Below are 16889 nucleotides of genomic sequence, written 5' to 3' on the forward strand. Positions count from 1 at the left end.
GGCTGTCTTTTCACCAAGACATTGGTCCAATATCCATCCACCCATCCATCCATCCAGTCAACAAGCCATACATTCACCAATGTACCCATTCATCCAATGATCCTTCTACCCATCTGGCCATCCATCCTCCCACACACCCATTGATTCACCCATCCACCCTCCCACCCATTCATCCATCCGTTTATCTGTCCTTCTATCCATCCATCCACCCATACACCCATTTATCTATCCATTCCCCCCACACTACACCCCTATCCACTCACTCCCCTGCCCATCCATCCATCTATCAATCCACCAAACCTTTCACCCATCTTGCATGCATTCACCAGCTCATCCATCCATGCATGCATCCATTTATTAATTTTTTTCCTCCCAGTTTTGAATTGAAGTATAGTTGATTATAACATTGTATTAGTTTCTGGTGTACGGCATAATGATTCAGTTACATACACACACACACACACACACACACACATATGTATATACATTATTTCTCATATTCTTTTTCATTACATGTTACAAGCCATCGAGTACAGTTCCCTGTGCTGCACAGTAGGGCCTTGTTGTTTATCTATTCTGTACATAGTAGTCTGTATCAGCCAATTTCAAAGTCCCAATTTACCCCTCACTCCTCTCCTCCCCCCATAACCGTAAGTCTGTTTCCTATGTCTATGAGTCTCTCTGTTTTCTAAATAAGTTCATTTGTGTCATGCATCCATGTATTTATCCTTTCATCCATCCACCCGTGCAGTCAACAAGCCATACATTCACCAACACACCGACTGATCCATCCATCCATCCGTCTGCCTATTGATTCAGCCACCTATCCTACCCACCCATCCATCCACTACACACACATTCATCTTTCAGATCTCCCACCGGTTACACACCTGTTCATTTACTCACCTCCCTAGCCACCCACCCATCCACCAATCATTCACCTACCTACCCACCTGTCCATTCATGCATCTACTTATCTATCCTCTTAACCATCCACTAATCCTCCCTCCCGTCCGTCCACCCTTCCACACAAACACATATTCATGTGCTCATCCAGCCATTCATCCATTCACACATCCATTCATTCACCAACCCTTCCACTCACCCACCCACCCACCCACCCAGCCCCCTGTCCATCCACCTTCCCACCCACCCACCCACCCACCTATTTATCAATTCACCCATCCATTCATCCATCACATGCACGTTCTGTGGTCACTTCTAAGCCATCCCGATGCTGCTCTGTGGGGATAGAGGTGAGTCTGGTCCCATGACTTCCCAGACTGAGGACATTTTGATCTCGGATAACAACGAGGTTCAGCCCAGAGAAGGGCTGACACTGTCGTCAGCCCGGCTGCCCTCTGTCCCCGGCCCGCACCTGCTCTAAGACTCAGCCAATCTTTAATGAAACACAGCAGGGAACAAGCAGGTGCGGTCCCTCAGGAAGCGTGTGTTCTAGTTGGGGAGACAGGAAACATGAACAGCAAAGAAGCCAAGGAATAGAAGCATTTGCTACGAGACTGATTCCCAAGCTCTCTGTTCCTGACTGGGCCTGTGGTGGGGGCAGCCGCCAGCCTCCCTCCTCTTCCCGCAGGCCTGGAGGAGGCAGAGCCGGGGCGCCACGGGCCCGGGCCTAGGGTGGCATCGGAGGGGGAGGCAGCCGCTGGAAGCAGGGATGGGGGACCCCGCCATGTCACAGCAAAGGAAGGAGACGGCGGCTCTGAAATCCCCTTTCATAATTAATAAATGAAGAATATGGTTGTTAATCGATGGAGCTGTGAAGAGAGTATTGATTCCAACCTCTCGCTATTTTTTGTGTGTGCCGCTTAGATTTTTACACCTCATTTAGAGCAAGGCTTCCCCGGGGAACTCTTAAAACCAAAAGATATTTGCAAGACTCCAATGGGGTGGGGTGGGGGGGTGGCATTGGGTCTGGGCTTTGAAAGTGAGGTGGGGGGACGAGGGAGGCAGGTAGCCACGGGTGGGGGGAGAGGGGGGCAAAGAAATAATACTTATCATCAAAATTGCCGAATCACTGTGCCTTTCCTCGAAGCACCCATTTGAATATTTGATTAAGGATCAATTATGGCGGGTGTTGGGAACGGTCATTGCACAAATTTGCAGGAGACCATGGGGGATGTCCATGGGTAGAAAAATAATTCCTGGTTTTTGTTTTTTTTTTATTACACAAACGCTGCATGTCTGGGGTGGCAAAACTGTAGTAGAATGAGGACAATCCACCACCACAACCAAAAATATTCACCTCACTGTTCCAGAGAGAAACGTTTCGAGGTGTCTCACACACAGACGCAGACATTTGTGTGAAACAATTGTGCACAAATATTAAAGACCTTTACAGAAAGGGCTTCAGACATGGTCTGCGACCTGCACTAAAAGATCAGCAGCCCTTTCTGATTAGAAAGGTAGTATGTCACCAGGGTCAGAAATAATTAGAAAATATTGAAAAGAATGGAGAAAATTTAATCATTGGTAATTTCATTCCTTAGAACTGAAACAGCAGTTCTCGCTCTTTAAAAAATTTTTTTCTTATTTTGGAATAATTTTAGACACACAGAAAAGTGGCAAAGAGAAGGCAGGGCCCCGCCCCTGCCCCCCCCCCCCGGCCCACAGAAACGTCTTGTCACCCTTGTGTGCTTGTTACAGCTGAGAAATTAACACTGATTTACAGCTTATAGGCTTGACTTGGATTTCGTCGGGCTTCCCCTAACGTCCTTTTTCTGTTCCCGAGCCCCACGCAGGCTTTTCCGTGGCGTTTAGACCTCTCCTGTTCTGACCTGTGATAGCTCAGGCTTTTTCATGCAGATTTCCTTGGGGATACAAGCATCCCCGTTTTATAAGTAGGGAATCGAAATGCTGTTTTTCATCTTTTTTCCCCACTTAACGTAATACTGAGAGCACTTTTAGGCCACATCCATCTTTTCTGTAGCTTTTCATAACCATATTGCGTTTGCAAACATGACTGAGTTTCTTTTCTTTTCCATTTCTTACGACTGATGTGAAATTTACACACCATAAAATTAAACATTTTAAAGTGTGCAACTCAATGGTTTCCAGCATATTCAGTCATGCACCCATTTCCACAATCAAATTCCGAAACAGAAGCCCCGTCCCCATCAGCAGTCACTCCCCATCTCCGAGGCAACCAGGAGCCCCCTCTCTGTGTCCATGGACTGGCCTGTTCTGGACGCCTCACGTCCATGGAATCACACAGCGTGTGTCCTTCTGTGTCTGCTTCTCTCCCTGAGCGTCGTGCTCTCAGGGTCCGTCCACGTGGGAGCGGGTGTCAGGGCTGCTCTCCTGCTCACGGCTGAGTGATGCTCCATGTGGGGAGGGACACGTGTGTTCATCCGTCATCTGCTGTTTCCACCTGTTGGCTGCTGTGGGTTATTCTGCTGAGAACGCGTGTGTGCACATATTTGTTTGAACACCAGTTTCAGATTCTTCAGAGCGCATACCTAAGAGCGAAACTGCTGAGTCCTGTGGTGACTGTGTGACTGACTTTTCGAACATCCAAGTTTATTTAATCAGCCACCTTGCATTTTAGTCTTCATGATAATTTTTTCTTGCTAAGGGTGATGCTCTGATGAACGTCTGTACTCAGTTTTCTCTGATGGTTTCCTGAGTTAAAGGATGGTCACTTGAAAAGACATCTTCCGAGCATTGTCACCAAATCGCCCAGCGGAAAGGCCGTGCACAGAGACCCCCCCTGTGCCCCCGCAGCGGGCGCCCTTACTCGCCTGGTGCGGCTGCCCCAGCGTGGAGCACACAGTGCTGGACCTCCCCGTCTTACCCCGTCTTACCCACGTGCCGCTGCCGCTGTGTGGCTTGTTCTGATGTTTTGCCCATTTCCCACTGGGGGCACCTACGCTGCTTGTTTGTTTTTTAAGTGGAGGGACTGGGGATTGAACCCAGGACCTCGTGCGCGCTGAGCACGCGCTCTGCCGCTGAGCCACACCCTCCCCTCCGATGGTTTTCTTGTGATGAGATCTCTTTGTGGGTTGAGGATCCACGTTTTAATGGTTTTCTAGGTTTGTCATCAGCTTTCCACTTTTGCTTCTGATGTTTTTATTTTTCGTGTAGCCCAATTAAACAATTTTTTAAAATTTAAGTCTAGTCAGTTTACAATGTCGTGTCCATTTCTGGTGTAGAGCGTAATGTTTCAGTCACACCTATATACACAAAGATTTGTCTTCATATTCTTGTTCGCTGTAAGTTAACACAAGATATGAATCTCCCCTGTGCTATACAGGATGAACTTGTCGTTTATCTATTTTATACATGTTAGTTAGTATCTACAGGTCTTGAGCTTCCACCTTCCCCCTTCTCGCCCCCTTTCCCCCCGGTAACTGCAAGTCTGTTCTCTGCGTCTGTGAGTCTGTTCTCTGCGTCTGTGAGTCTGTTCTCTGCGTCTGTGAGTCTGTTCTCTGCGTCTGTGAGTCTGCTTCTGTCACGTAAATAAGTTCATCTGTGCCCTTTTAAACTTTCTTTTTAGGTTCCACGTATAAGTGATATCATATGGCATTTTTCTCTTTTCTTTAAAAAAAATTTTTTTCTTTTTTTGATTTTTTTTCTTTTTGGGGTCATTTTTATATGGTATTTTTCTTCCTCTTTCTGGCTTACTTCACTTAGAATGACGGTGTCCAGGTCCATCCATGTTGCAGCAAATGGCGCTATTTCATTCTTTTTTATACATACAGCCCAATTGATCAATCTGCCCTTTAAACTTTCTGCCTTCGGGGTCTTGCTAAGAGAGTCTCCCTCTCCCCCAAGGGGTATACGTGCAACTATCCTCAGATGATTTCTCGTCTTCCCAGCACATCGGCGCTGTCATTACTCATGTTTAAAGCTTCAGTCCTCCTGGGGCTTCTTTCTGTCCATTTCGCTGCCTTTTGCACGCTTGCCGTGGAAGAATGCAGACAGTACACAAGTGTCTTCGGTGAGAATTAAACTCATCCTTATCGGGTGTCTCCTGGATGCGAGGCGCAGGTCCAGGTGCTTGTCTCGTAGTATCTCATTTAATCCTCGCAGGCGCCCTATGGGGAGGGTTCGCTCTTTTACGGATGTGGAAACTGAGGCACGGAGCGATGAAGCCTCACTCAGGCTCACAGGCTGGCTCGTGGTGGACCAGGCGAGGATCCCGGGTGTCCTGTGTCGAGCTGCCCGCCAGTCCACGTTTCCTCCCACTCCCCGGACAGCAGGAGGAGGGCACGTGTGAGCTCACACTAAAAGGAGCCTAGTGCACACACTGCTTCAGGCTCCCTTAGCAACGGAGACTGCGCAGCTCCCCAGGTTCGTCCACACGTAAGGCAGTGGCTCCACAGCGGCCCCCCCGTGTGTGTGCGTGCGTGCGCGCGGGCGTGCGTGCCCTGTGGAGAGCGCACACATCCTTGTATTGATGAGCGCCGTGCTGGGTGAGTGCTGTCCTCCCTCCCAGACCGTCCCTCCGCCCTTCTCCACACTGTGCCCCAGGAGGCTGACCCATGAGACCCCTAGCTTCCCGACTTCCACTTGGGTTTGACGGACACGGAGCTTTTGCAGGAGGTCAGAGGGCAGGAGGAGAAGTTCGAGGATGCGCCTGTCCCTGGGGACCACGCCGCCCTTGTGAAAGCAATCACCACCGTTCTTTGCTAGACTTGCCCCAGTCTCAGCGTGCGTGCCTCTCCTGCGGAGACGCTAACTAGCCCAGGCCGGACCCTTCATCAGGTGCTGTGTAGCGGACACCTACCGCACGTCTGCAGGACACAGCCGTGTGGCTGTTACGCAGTACGTGGCAGTGTTCACCCCTCTTGTGATCAGGGCGGTCACTTGCTGGTCTCAGCAGGGGCTGAAGAGCTGCCAGCTGACCCAGGTGGGACAGCCTGCACAACTGGGGTGACGCACCTCCCTCATGCCACTCCTGTGACCAGAGTGTACCTGGTGTGGCCGACACCCCCTAGGTTAGGTGCTGGGGATTGAACCCAGGACCTTGTGCATGCTAAGCATGAGCTCTACCTCTTGAGCTGTATGCTCCCCCTAGGGTCACTTGTTACGCGGCAGTGGGTGACTGATACACGGGAAGACATGGTGCGTCGTTAAGGTGACTTCAGGTCTCTGGTTGGGTTGCAGCTGCTAACACCTCTGGGGTGAATGCAGATAACAGTGTTGAGCCCAATTAAAAAAAAAAAAATTGAAGGGAAATTCACAGAACACAATTAGCCATTGTAAAGCGACAATTCAGTGTCATTTAGTGCATCCACGATGCTGTCCAAGCGTCACCTCTCTTCAGCTTCCAAACTTTCCCTACATTTCCTATGCCACTCACAGAACAATTCACTTCTTTTTTTAAATTTATTTTTATTTTGTAATATGTATCTTTTTTATATTATTTTCCACTATGGTTTATTACAGGATATTGAACATACATAGCTATACCTTGTCGTTTATCTATTTTACGTATAGTAGTTTGTATCTGTTAATCCCAAACTCCTAGTTTATCCCTCCCACTCCTCCCCTCTGGTAACCATAAGTCTGTTTCCTATGTCTGTGAGTCTGTGTCTGTTTTGTAAATAAGTTCATTTGCGTCCTTTTTTTTAGATTTCACATATAAGGGATATATATTTGTCTTTCTCCGACTTATTTCTCTCTGTATGATCATCTCTAGGTCCATCCATGTTGCTGCAAATGGCATTATTTCATTCTTTTTTATGGCTGAGTAGTATTCCACTGTGTGCACGCTATCCAGTCATCTGCTGGCGGCCCCTTAGGCAGCCTCCACGTCTTGGCTGTTGTACGCAGTGCTGCCGTGAACGCTGGGGTGCACGTGTCTTTTGAATTAGTGTTTTCCTCATTTCTGGGTATGTGCCCAGGAGTGGGATTGCTGGATCACATGACCTTACTTTTAGTTTTTAAGGAACTTCCAGACTGTTTTTGACGGTGGCCGCACCAGGCTGCGTTCCCACCAGCAGTGCAGGAGGGCTCCCTTTTCGCCAGCCCTCTCCAGCACTTGCTGTTTGTGGACTTTTTCGACGGCCACTCCTGTGGGTGTGAGGCGGTGCCTCCCTGCGGTTGTGATTTGCATTTCTCTGATGTTAGGGATGCTGAGCATCTCCTCATGCGCCAGTTGGCCATGTGTGTGTCTTCTTTGGAAAAATGTTTATTGGCGTCTTCTGCCCATTTTTTTGGATTGGGTTGTTTGGGGTTTTTTGTTATTGAGCTGTATGAGCTGTTTGTATATTTTGGGAATTAAGCCCTTGTCAGCTGCATCATTTGTGAATATTTTACCCCAGTGCCTAGGTTGTCTTTTCACTTTGTGGTTTCCGTTGCTGTGCAAAGGCTTACAAGTTTAATGAAGCCCCTTTGTTGATCTGCAGCCTTACTTCTGTCGCCTGGACAGGCCGCCCTAGGAGGCCACTGCTGAGATGTATGTGAGAGAACGCTTTGCTCTGTTTTCTTCTAGGAGGTTTATTGTGTTATGTCTTATATTTAAGTCTTTAAGCCCTTCTGAGTTTGCTTTCGTGTGTGGTGAGAGGGAGTGTTCTAGCTTCCCTGACTTCGTGGGGAGGGTGTAGCTCGAGTGGTGGAGCGTGTGCTCAGCACGCAGGAGGTCCTGGGTTCAACCCCCAGCCCCTCCTCTAAGAATAAATAAATAAGCCTAATTACCCCCCTCCAAAAACTCCCCGACGAACTAACCTCAGCGATTTACACTGCGCTGCCCAGCTTCCCCAACACCACCTGCCAAAGGGGTTGTCTTTTCTCCATTGTGCGTCCTTGCCCCTTTTGCTGAAGGCGACGTGGCCGTCGGTGTGCGGGTTTATTTCCGGGCTCTCTAGGGTAGTTCACTTCTTATCAGCAAATGTGAAGAGGTGTCCCCCCCACCAAGCAAGTCTGAGACACCAGCTGGGTGTCCCAAACATGGCTCCATTGCGACAGCACCTGCCTGGAGACCAGGCCCCACAGGTCAGCCCCAGCCCCACAAGGCCGGCCGGCTCCAGATGCACTGAAAATCCCGATTGTCTCCTGTGCTACAAATCAGAGGTTCCCACGGCCCCCTCCTCAGGTTTGATTAATTTGGTAGATTGGCTCCCAGAACTCAGGGAAGCTGCGTACTAGCTCACTGGTTTATCATAAAAGGATCCAGCTCAGGAACAGCCAGGTGGAAGGGATGGCAGGCAAGGTGTGGGGGAAGGGGCGGAGCTTTTTGGCCAACCCCTCCCCGCACCTGCACGTGCTCAGCAACCCGGACGCTCTCAGCCCTGTCCTTTCAGCCACGATTGATGTTGCATGGCCACAATCGATTAAATCATTGGCTGCTCAGAGGTCTGGGGGGTGAGGCTGAAGCCTCCCACCCTCTAGCCACGTGGCTGCTTCCCTGGCTACCAGCCCCCACCTACCCTTTAGGGGCTGTCCTACTTTCCTAAAGGCACCGCGCTATCATAAGCTCAGGTGCGGTTGAAAGGGGCTTGTTACGAGTAACAAGAGACCCCATCATGGCTTATCACTTAGGAAATTCCAACGTTTTTTGAGCTCTGTGCCAGGAACAGGGATAAAGATCAGATATACATGTAATTTCTATACCACAGCACCCCAGCTGAAAACCCTGGCCCCACCAGCAGCCACCCCTCATCCTCCCCAGCCCCTGACAGCCTGCTCCCTGTGTCTGCGGACTGGCCTGTTCCGGACGCCTCACATCCATGGACTCACACGCTGTGTGTCCTTCTGTGTCTGCTTCTCTCCCTGAGCATCGTGCTCTCAGGGTGCGTCCCCATGGTGGCGGGTGTCAGGGCTGCTCTCCTGGCCGTGGCTGAGTGATGTCCCGCGTGTGGAGGGACACGCGTGTGTATCCGTCACGTTGATGGGAGCGTAGCTGCGGCCAACATTCAGGAGTGAGTGTTTCCTTAAACATCTCTTGCCCATTATTTTGGGTAGAGACTTCCTGCATCATCTTAAGACAAAGCCCTCTCATGTTTTTCCTTAAGTGTTCTGCTGCTTTTGGGGTCACTCAGGGTAGTTTATGCGTCTCCTACAGAACCATCCATTTCACCCTGGTTTTCAGGTTCGTTAGCATAGACTCCTCCACCGTTCTGTCTTTGCACATCTAAACGTCCCTGCTCGCGCTCCCCAGCCTCTCCCTCCTGATGTCCATCGGTTCTCCTCTCTGTCTGTCTCTCCCCCATCCCCGTCTCTCTCTCGACCCCACTAGCTGTTTATTTAGTTTCGGGGGTCTCACTTTGTTCTCTTTTCGGAGGCACAGCTGTGGGATTTACTTATCAGCTCTGCTGTGTCTCCCTTTTCTGCCTCGTTACTTTTGGCTTGTATCTTCATTAATTTGTCCCTCTGCTTTCATTAGCTCTGTTCCGGGGCTGTTGTCTTCTTGAGCTGCTGACGACTTGCATCCGCTGTTCCTTCTTTTACCAATGGGCTTGTGCCGCCGCCGTCTGTTCTGATGAGGGGAGCTTCAGCGCCATTACTTCTCAAGCGCCCCGGGCTTCCTCTGATCCGGGAGCTAGTTCTTTTGAAACCTTTGGCCTTTATTTCCAGTTTTATTCATCGTGGCTGACAAATGCAGCCAGCACTTTCCCCACCCTTAGGAAGCTGTTAGGCTTTCTTTGGCCACCTGTCGGCGGCTGGCTTTTGAACCATGGGTCCTGGAAAGAAGTCCACCCGTTGTCCCGGGGTGTCTGTGAGCGCAGCCTCACCCTTTAAGCCGTGCTGAGCCGCCTCAGGCTCGCTTCCTGTGTACTCCTGTCGGCAAGTTCTAGGGGAGGTGGGTACCATCCTCTCACGAGACATCTGCCCACTTTCGTTTCTAACTGAAGGCCAGGTGATTGACCCCGTTGTGCTGGTTTCGCATGCACGGCCAGGGGACGCCGCTACACAGCTGCTCCTCCCTCACATGTGTCCCCGTCGTGGGCGCGGCCCGCCGAGAGCGGAGCTCCCCGGGCCGCACGGGCGGGGCCGCGCTGCTCAGCGCACCTGCCGGCTTTTCAGTGTATTTCTGCCGCTGCTTCCTTTACGTAACAGTCATGCCGTCGAGGACCCTGGGGCACACTGAAGTTTCTGACAATTTTGTTTCCCTTGGTCCTATATTCTCAACCACCACCCATGGCCTTCCTGCCCCCTCCGTTCTCTTTACCCTAAGCTCACGTTTGTCTGATGACGGGGTTGTGTCCCGCTGGCCCTTCCGGCCCTCGTCTGCCTGCGATGGCTCTACTCCTCCTTTTGCTTTTCTTTGTGTATCTGTTTGCTTGTTTTTAATATATTTTACTTTTTTAGAGTAGTTTTAGGTTGATCGCAAAATAGAGCAGAAATATGGGATGCCAAATTATCCCTGCCCCTACAAACACACACTCACACACCACACACTCACACACACACAGCTCTCCCACTGTCAACACCCCGCACAGGAACATTTGTCACAAAATCCACGAACGTACATCAGTGCCCAAAGTCCACAGATGACCGTAGGGTTCACTCCTGGGGTTGTACCTTGCAGGTATGGGTGTGAATTGCATATCACGTTTCCGCCATGACAGAATCATGCAGATTCATTTGGCCACCCTAAAAATCCTCTATGCTCTGCCTCTTCCTCCATCCTTCCCCCCAACCATTGGCAATCTTGGACCTTTTTACCATCTCCAGAGTTTTGCCTTTTTCAGAGTATCACATAGTTGAAATCATACAATACGTAGCTTTTTTCAGATGGGCTTCTCTCATTTACCCATATGCATTTAAGCATCCTCCATATCTTTTCACGGCTTGATAGCTTGTTTCTTTTAGCACCGAGTGACAGCCCATTATCTGGGATTCCACAGCAGTTTATCCACTCACCTACCGGAGGACAGCTTGGCTGTTTCCACATTCTGGCCGTTTTAAATGCAGCTCTGCTCTAACCGTTCACGTGCAGGTTTTCACGTGGACGTGAGTCCTCCGCACACCTGGGTAAATCCCAAGGAGCACGGTTTCTTCATCTGAGGGAAGTTTTCTTCTGTCATATTGTGGAATACAGCTTGGTCTGGGACCACCAAAGCTCCGTTTTATTTATTTTCTGTTTGTTTTGTTCTTTTTTTTTTTTTTACTTACAATGTTATGTTAGTTTCTGGTGTGCAGCACAGTGATTCAGCTATACGCACACACATATGTGCATATTGTTCTTTTTTTCTTTGTTTCCCCCTTGTTTTTCTTTTTTTATTTTCTTCTTTGCTTTTTAAAATTTTTGTTATTTTTTCTCTTTTTCCCTTGATCTTCTGCCCATTATTTTCCTCCACCTTCTGGAACAATCCATCAAACCAGTGACCGCCATGGTGTGAATTTCTGTCCCCGTGACTCTGATCTGTACCGCTTCTGACCGGAGCTGAGGTTCTGTCCTGTGCATGGTTTGTTCATCAGCCCTGGCAGCCATCCTTTGATCTTAATCTCTTAGCTTACTCATCTTTTTTCTGCAAAACCTGTCTTCTCTCTTTTCCTTGAGATGATACCGAACACTTGCCCTCTGTTTCTGGGGGCAGGCCTCTGGGCCGCACAGACCCTAGGGGCACCGCTCAGCCCCTTTGAGGTGTGAGATCTCCTCATAATCCTCACTTTCTAAGTCCTTATTCCATTACCTCAGGTTTGTAAAACTTGAGTTTTATTTATTTGTTTAGTTGAGGTATAGCTGATGCGCGTCGTTACACGGGTTCCAGGTGCGCAGCAGGGCGACTCGCGGGTTCTGAAGGCCACCCCCCCCCCACCACGTGGCCGTGAGCCTTGGCCGCGCCCCGCGCCCGTGGCGGGTTTGCTCCCCCCCTCCCCGCCCCTCCCCCCGCCCCCTCCCCCGGACCGCCGGTTTGTTCCCTGCGCCCGTGGGTCTGCTGCTTTCCTGCCGCAGCCACTGGTGTTCTCGGAGTCCGCTGGTTTCACCAAGCACAACACCCGCAAGCGCGTGCGCGTTGCCGCGGACGGCGGATTCCCGCTCCTTTCCCTCTCGCGCCGCTTCCCGCGCGCAGCTCGAGGCTCGGGGCCTCCGCGAGCCCGGCGCGCGCGTCCGCACGCCCCGCCGCCGCAGCGCCCCCCACCCCCACCCCGCCCCGGGCTGCCGCGCGCAGCTCCCCGCGCCGCGCGGCGCGGACGCGCCGGCCATCGGGCCGCCGGGCCCCCTCCGCCGCCTCGGCTCCTCCACCCCAAGTTTCGCCTCATGTCCGAGTAATTTTCCGTTGTACACGTACACCCCATCTTCTTTAACCATCCATCTGCTGATGGGCATTTAGGTTTTTCCACGTCTTTCCTATGAATACTGGGGTGCAGGTATCCTTGCGAATTAGCATCTTTGTTTTCTTCGGATATATACCCAGGAGCGGAATTGCTGCATCGTGTGCTAGCCCTGTTCTTAGATTTTTGAGGCACCTCCATACCGGTTTCCCCAGGGCCGCACCAGTTTACATCCCCACCAACAGGGCGGGACCGGCCCCTTTTCTCCACATCCTCGCCAGCATTTACTGTTTGTGATCTTTCTGGTGATGGGCATCATGCTTCCTGTTCTTGTTTTTAATCACCGTAAGTGAGGGCAGGTCTGAGATGACTGCTATTTGCTAGAAAACAGTGTTTGTGGATCTTGTGAAGTCTCTGACCGCGGCTCCGTCCTCCCTGGAGGAGGAGGAGGAACGCCCACCCGCCGCTTGTGGGGGCGTAAGCTGGTCCCGCCGTTTGGGAGCCTTGCCGTGTCTCCTTACCCCGTGTCCCCGCAATCCCGGTCCTGAGTCAGTGCCCCCGGGAGGTGGGGGCTTGTGCCCATAAAGACAGACTTGGACGTTCAAGATCATTCGTAGCTGATTTGCTCCTGAGAGCCCCAAACTGAACATGTTACAAATGTTCATCCAGCCCAGACATCCATAGTAGGAAGGGTAAATGTCACAGGGCAAGGAGAAAGCAGAAGCCACCAAGAGGTCCTCTGTCAGGTATGGTGTCAAACCAAAGAACTCAGACACAAAGGAACACACGTACGTTCCATTCATATGAGTTTCAGGAACAGGTGGGACTACCTCCTGGTGGTGGAGGCTGGGCTGGGGATGACCTCCAGCGGGCGTAGACTGGTCGGGGGCACGACAGAGCCTTCAGGAGCGATGGCAACGTTGAAGGTCTTCAGTGGGATGGAGGCCATGTAGGTGTATCTGTATGTAAAGGTGTACCTGGCTATAAACAACATAATCCTCTGATGACTCTAAACTGAGCATTGGAGGTTATGCCTTTTTGGCCCCAGGATGGGGAAAGGGGGCAGAGCTGGGGGAGGGTTTGGTATCCGTGGTGCTTTCTCTGGATGTGTTGGTGAACTCCTGTCTTGGCTTTCTGTTCACCCCAATAACCTAAACAGTCCTTTCAGGCATGGCTGTATCCAGCTTCTGACCAGAGCTGGGGGATTGCCTTGTCTCAGTATGGGGATTCCTCCCTGTGTTCAGCAGGATAACAGCCCCACAAAGACATCCCTGCCCTGGTCCCGGGACCTGAGGATGGGTCACCTCATATGGCAGAGGGGACTTTGCAGGTGGGGTTAAGTTAAGGCCCCTGGGATGGGGGTGACCCTGGATTCCCAGGGGGGCCCTTGTCATCACAGGGTCCTCATCAGAGGGAGGAGGGAGGTCAGAGTCAGAGACAGACGGGAGATGCTGCGCTGCTGGCGGTGAGGATGGAGGGAGGGGCCGCGAGCCAGGGATGCGGCGCCTCTAGAAGCCAGAAGAGGCAGGAGCCACTTCTCCCTGGAGCCTCCAGAGGACCAGCCCTGCCCACGCCTGGGTTTGCCCCATAGGGCCTGAGTCAGACTCCTGACCCCAGGACTATGAAGTTTTAAGCCACTGCGTTGATGGTGATTCGTTACAGCAGGCAAAACCCCTGGATTGAGGGCAGTCCCCTGTGCTTGGGGGAAGGGAAAAACTTCATTAGCTACAGACCTTTAATTCATGGTGCCCTCACCCACCCCTGTGCTCTCCCACTGGACAGCCTCCAAAGGCCCCGAGCTGCATCCCGGCCAGCTGAGGGGGTCTCTTTTTGGCCCTGGAAGATGCCTCCAGCTCCTCTCCAATCTCTGTTACGAGGAAACAGGTTCCCGGCTGTGCCCCCTCTGGTCCCCAGGTCAAGGTGGGCGTCCTGGGCAGTGGGCTGGACTCAGGAGGGACAAGGGCAGGCCCCTTGCCCTGGGCGTTTGACCTGCAGGCTGGGCAGTGGGGGATGGGCCGAGAGGCTGGGGGTAGGGAGTCGGGGACGTGGGGGCTGCAGGCAGGCTGGCAGCATCCATCTCCCAGGCCAGTCAGCGCTCCCCAGCAGGTCCATGCAGGTCGATGCAAAATTAATTAGAGTAATCAACTCAGCCGTACCACCGAGAGGACCCACATGGGTTTAGGCCACTAATTGGTAGGAGCTGACAGTCTGTCCCCCGTGTCTTCAAGGTATTAACACTCCTCCTCCCTCCGTAGATTAATTACCTTTTTACCTCTTCCACCCCATTTGCTGATCCTAGACCAGCCCTTCCTGGGGAGGAGGAATGAAGGTGTTGTGGGAAGGAGCAGAGAAGCAGACTCTGGGTCCCCGTGTCCCCTCCCCTAATGTGGGGAGAGACCAAGACCCAGAGGGCAGCAGACGGCTGCATCCGAGCCTGGAAGTGCAGCAGCCATGAGCCAACTGGGCCTTGGAAGTGGTGGCCACCAGCCCTGCTGCATGTGGGAATCACGAGGACAGTTGTCCACGTATCTGTCTCTCCTTATGTTCATCCATCCTTGTGTACGGTCATCCATCCATGTATTCATTCCTCCACTCACTCATTCCACCCACCCATCCATACTTCCATATATTCTTCACCCAACCACAGACCTATCCACTCAATCATCTATCCATTCATCCATCTACCGTCCACCCTCCATCCATCATCCATCATTCATCCACACATCATCCGTCTATCCATCCTTACATCCATCCATCCATCTCCCATAATGTGGTCTTCTCTCCACCCATCCACATATCCATACACCACCCATCATCCGTTCATAGACCCATAGACTTGTCCATCACCCATCCTCCATCCATCCTTCCACCCGCTCAGCCAACCTTCCAACTGTCCATTCCCCCACCCACCCAGCCATCTGTTTCCACATTGATGTGTGCACTTACTTATGTGCCTAGAGTACCTATGAATTCATTTGTCCATCATGGCTTCAATCATTCATTCATTCATGCATGCATCCTCCTACCACCTAGGCTTGTACCCATTCCACTGTCTACCCACTGGCTCCGTCCTCCCACCCTACCACAAGGTGACACTTAACTCATCACCTGCTATGTGCCAGGTCCAGTTCCAAGACCTTCACGTGCTTCCTTTCGTCTACCCTCCACCCACCCTTCCATCCTTTGAGCCGTCTCTCCATCCATTGTGTCCCCGTCCATATGTCTGTCTCCCCATCCTCCAGTCAACACTCACCTAGCCCCTCAGTGCAGGGGTGAGTCACAGCTGGGAAGGGACCCTCAGTCCTCTGCCAGGGCAAGGGCTGAGACTCAAAGCCCAGGAGACAGAATCTGAGAGGTGGGAGTGGGGCAGGGGGAGACAAAGTGGACATTTCAGCCAGAAAAGAGCCTTCATCACTGGGCGGTGGGGGGTGGGGCTCTGCTCTCAGGGGACAGTGGCAACAGCAGTGAGTTATAAAGTACAAGCGTGCTTACTTTATGATATGCAGTGGCAAATGATGTTTTCAGCCATACCGAACAGACTGCCATCTCGGTCCCCCTCCCCAGGGACGTGCGTTACTGGGATCAGGGGTCTCCTTCCAGACATAGGCTGGGATTGTGCAAGCGTGTGTGTCATCCGCCGTGTCTCTCCTGATATACTGCCCGACCCTGACATTGTTCCTGGACACCTGGTCCACGTGAGCAGAGTGTCTGTCCTGGAGCCGCCCCCCGCAGTGGACCAGCCTCCTCACTTGGGTTGCTTCTGGTCCTTGGCGACAGCATACACCCTGTTGCAGTGGACACAGACCGCAAAGAGGAGGTTCCCATGAGGGGAAGCACAGATTAACCACTAACACAAAAAGCCGGAATTCATGAATTAGAACCACAGCCTGTCAGTGTGGTAGAATGCTTTTCTCACAATAAGAGATGCATTTGTTAAAATCCATCAAACTTGGCAAAGATCTGTACGTTGCACTATATGTACATTTTACCTTGTTCTTTTTTCCTATTTAAAAAAATCTGGTGACGGGGGAGGGTACAGCTCGGCGGTAGAGCACGTGCTTAGCCTGCACGAGGTCCTGGGTTCAAACCCCAGCACCTCCATTAAAGTAAGTAAATAAGTAAACTTAGTTCCCTCCCCTCTCCAAAAAGATTTCTGTGTGTCTGTTGTTGTAAAATCTACGTAACAATATTTATCATCTTAATTATTTTTAGTGCACAGCTCGGTGGCGTTAAGCACACTCACACTGTTGTGCAGCCACCCCCACCCTCCATCTCCAGAACTTCCTCGTCTTCCCAAACTGAAGCTCTGTCCCCATGAAACACTCACTCCCAGCCCCTGCCCTCACCGTCTACTCTCTGTCTCTGTGGATGTGACTCCTCCGGGGACCCAAGAGTGGACTCAGACAGTAGTTTTGTCCTTCTGTGTCTGGTTCTCTCCCTAAGCATCACATCCCCAAGGTCCATCCGTGCTGTAGCAGGCGCCAGGGTTTCCTTCCCTTTTAGGCTCCGTGACGGCCTGCTGTGCGGGCAGACACATGGTGTTCATCGTGAACACTGGGGTTGTATCCCCGTCACGGCTGCTGTGAATCGTGCTGCTGCGAACATTTGTGTACTTAGGCTTCATTCAACACCTCTTTCCAAATCTTTGGGGCGCCACAGCCAGCAGTGGCGTTGCTAGGTCATGTACCTCGATTTTTCAAAGCGTA

This window comes from Camelus bactrianus, chromosome 22 (assembly GCF_048773025.1).
Source record: "Camelus bactrianus isolate YW-2024 breed Bactrian camel chromosome 22, ASM4877302v1, whole genome shotgun sequence".
NCBI classification, from domain to species: domain Eukaryota; kingdom Metazoa; phylum Chordata; class Mammalia; order Artiodactyla; family Camelidae; genus Camelus; species Camelus bactrianus.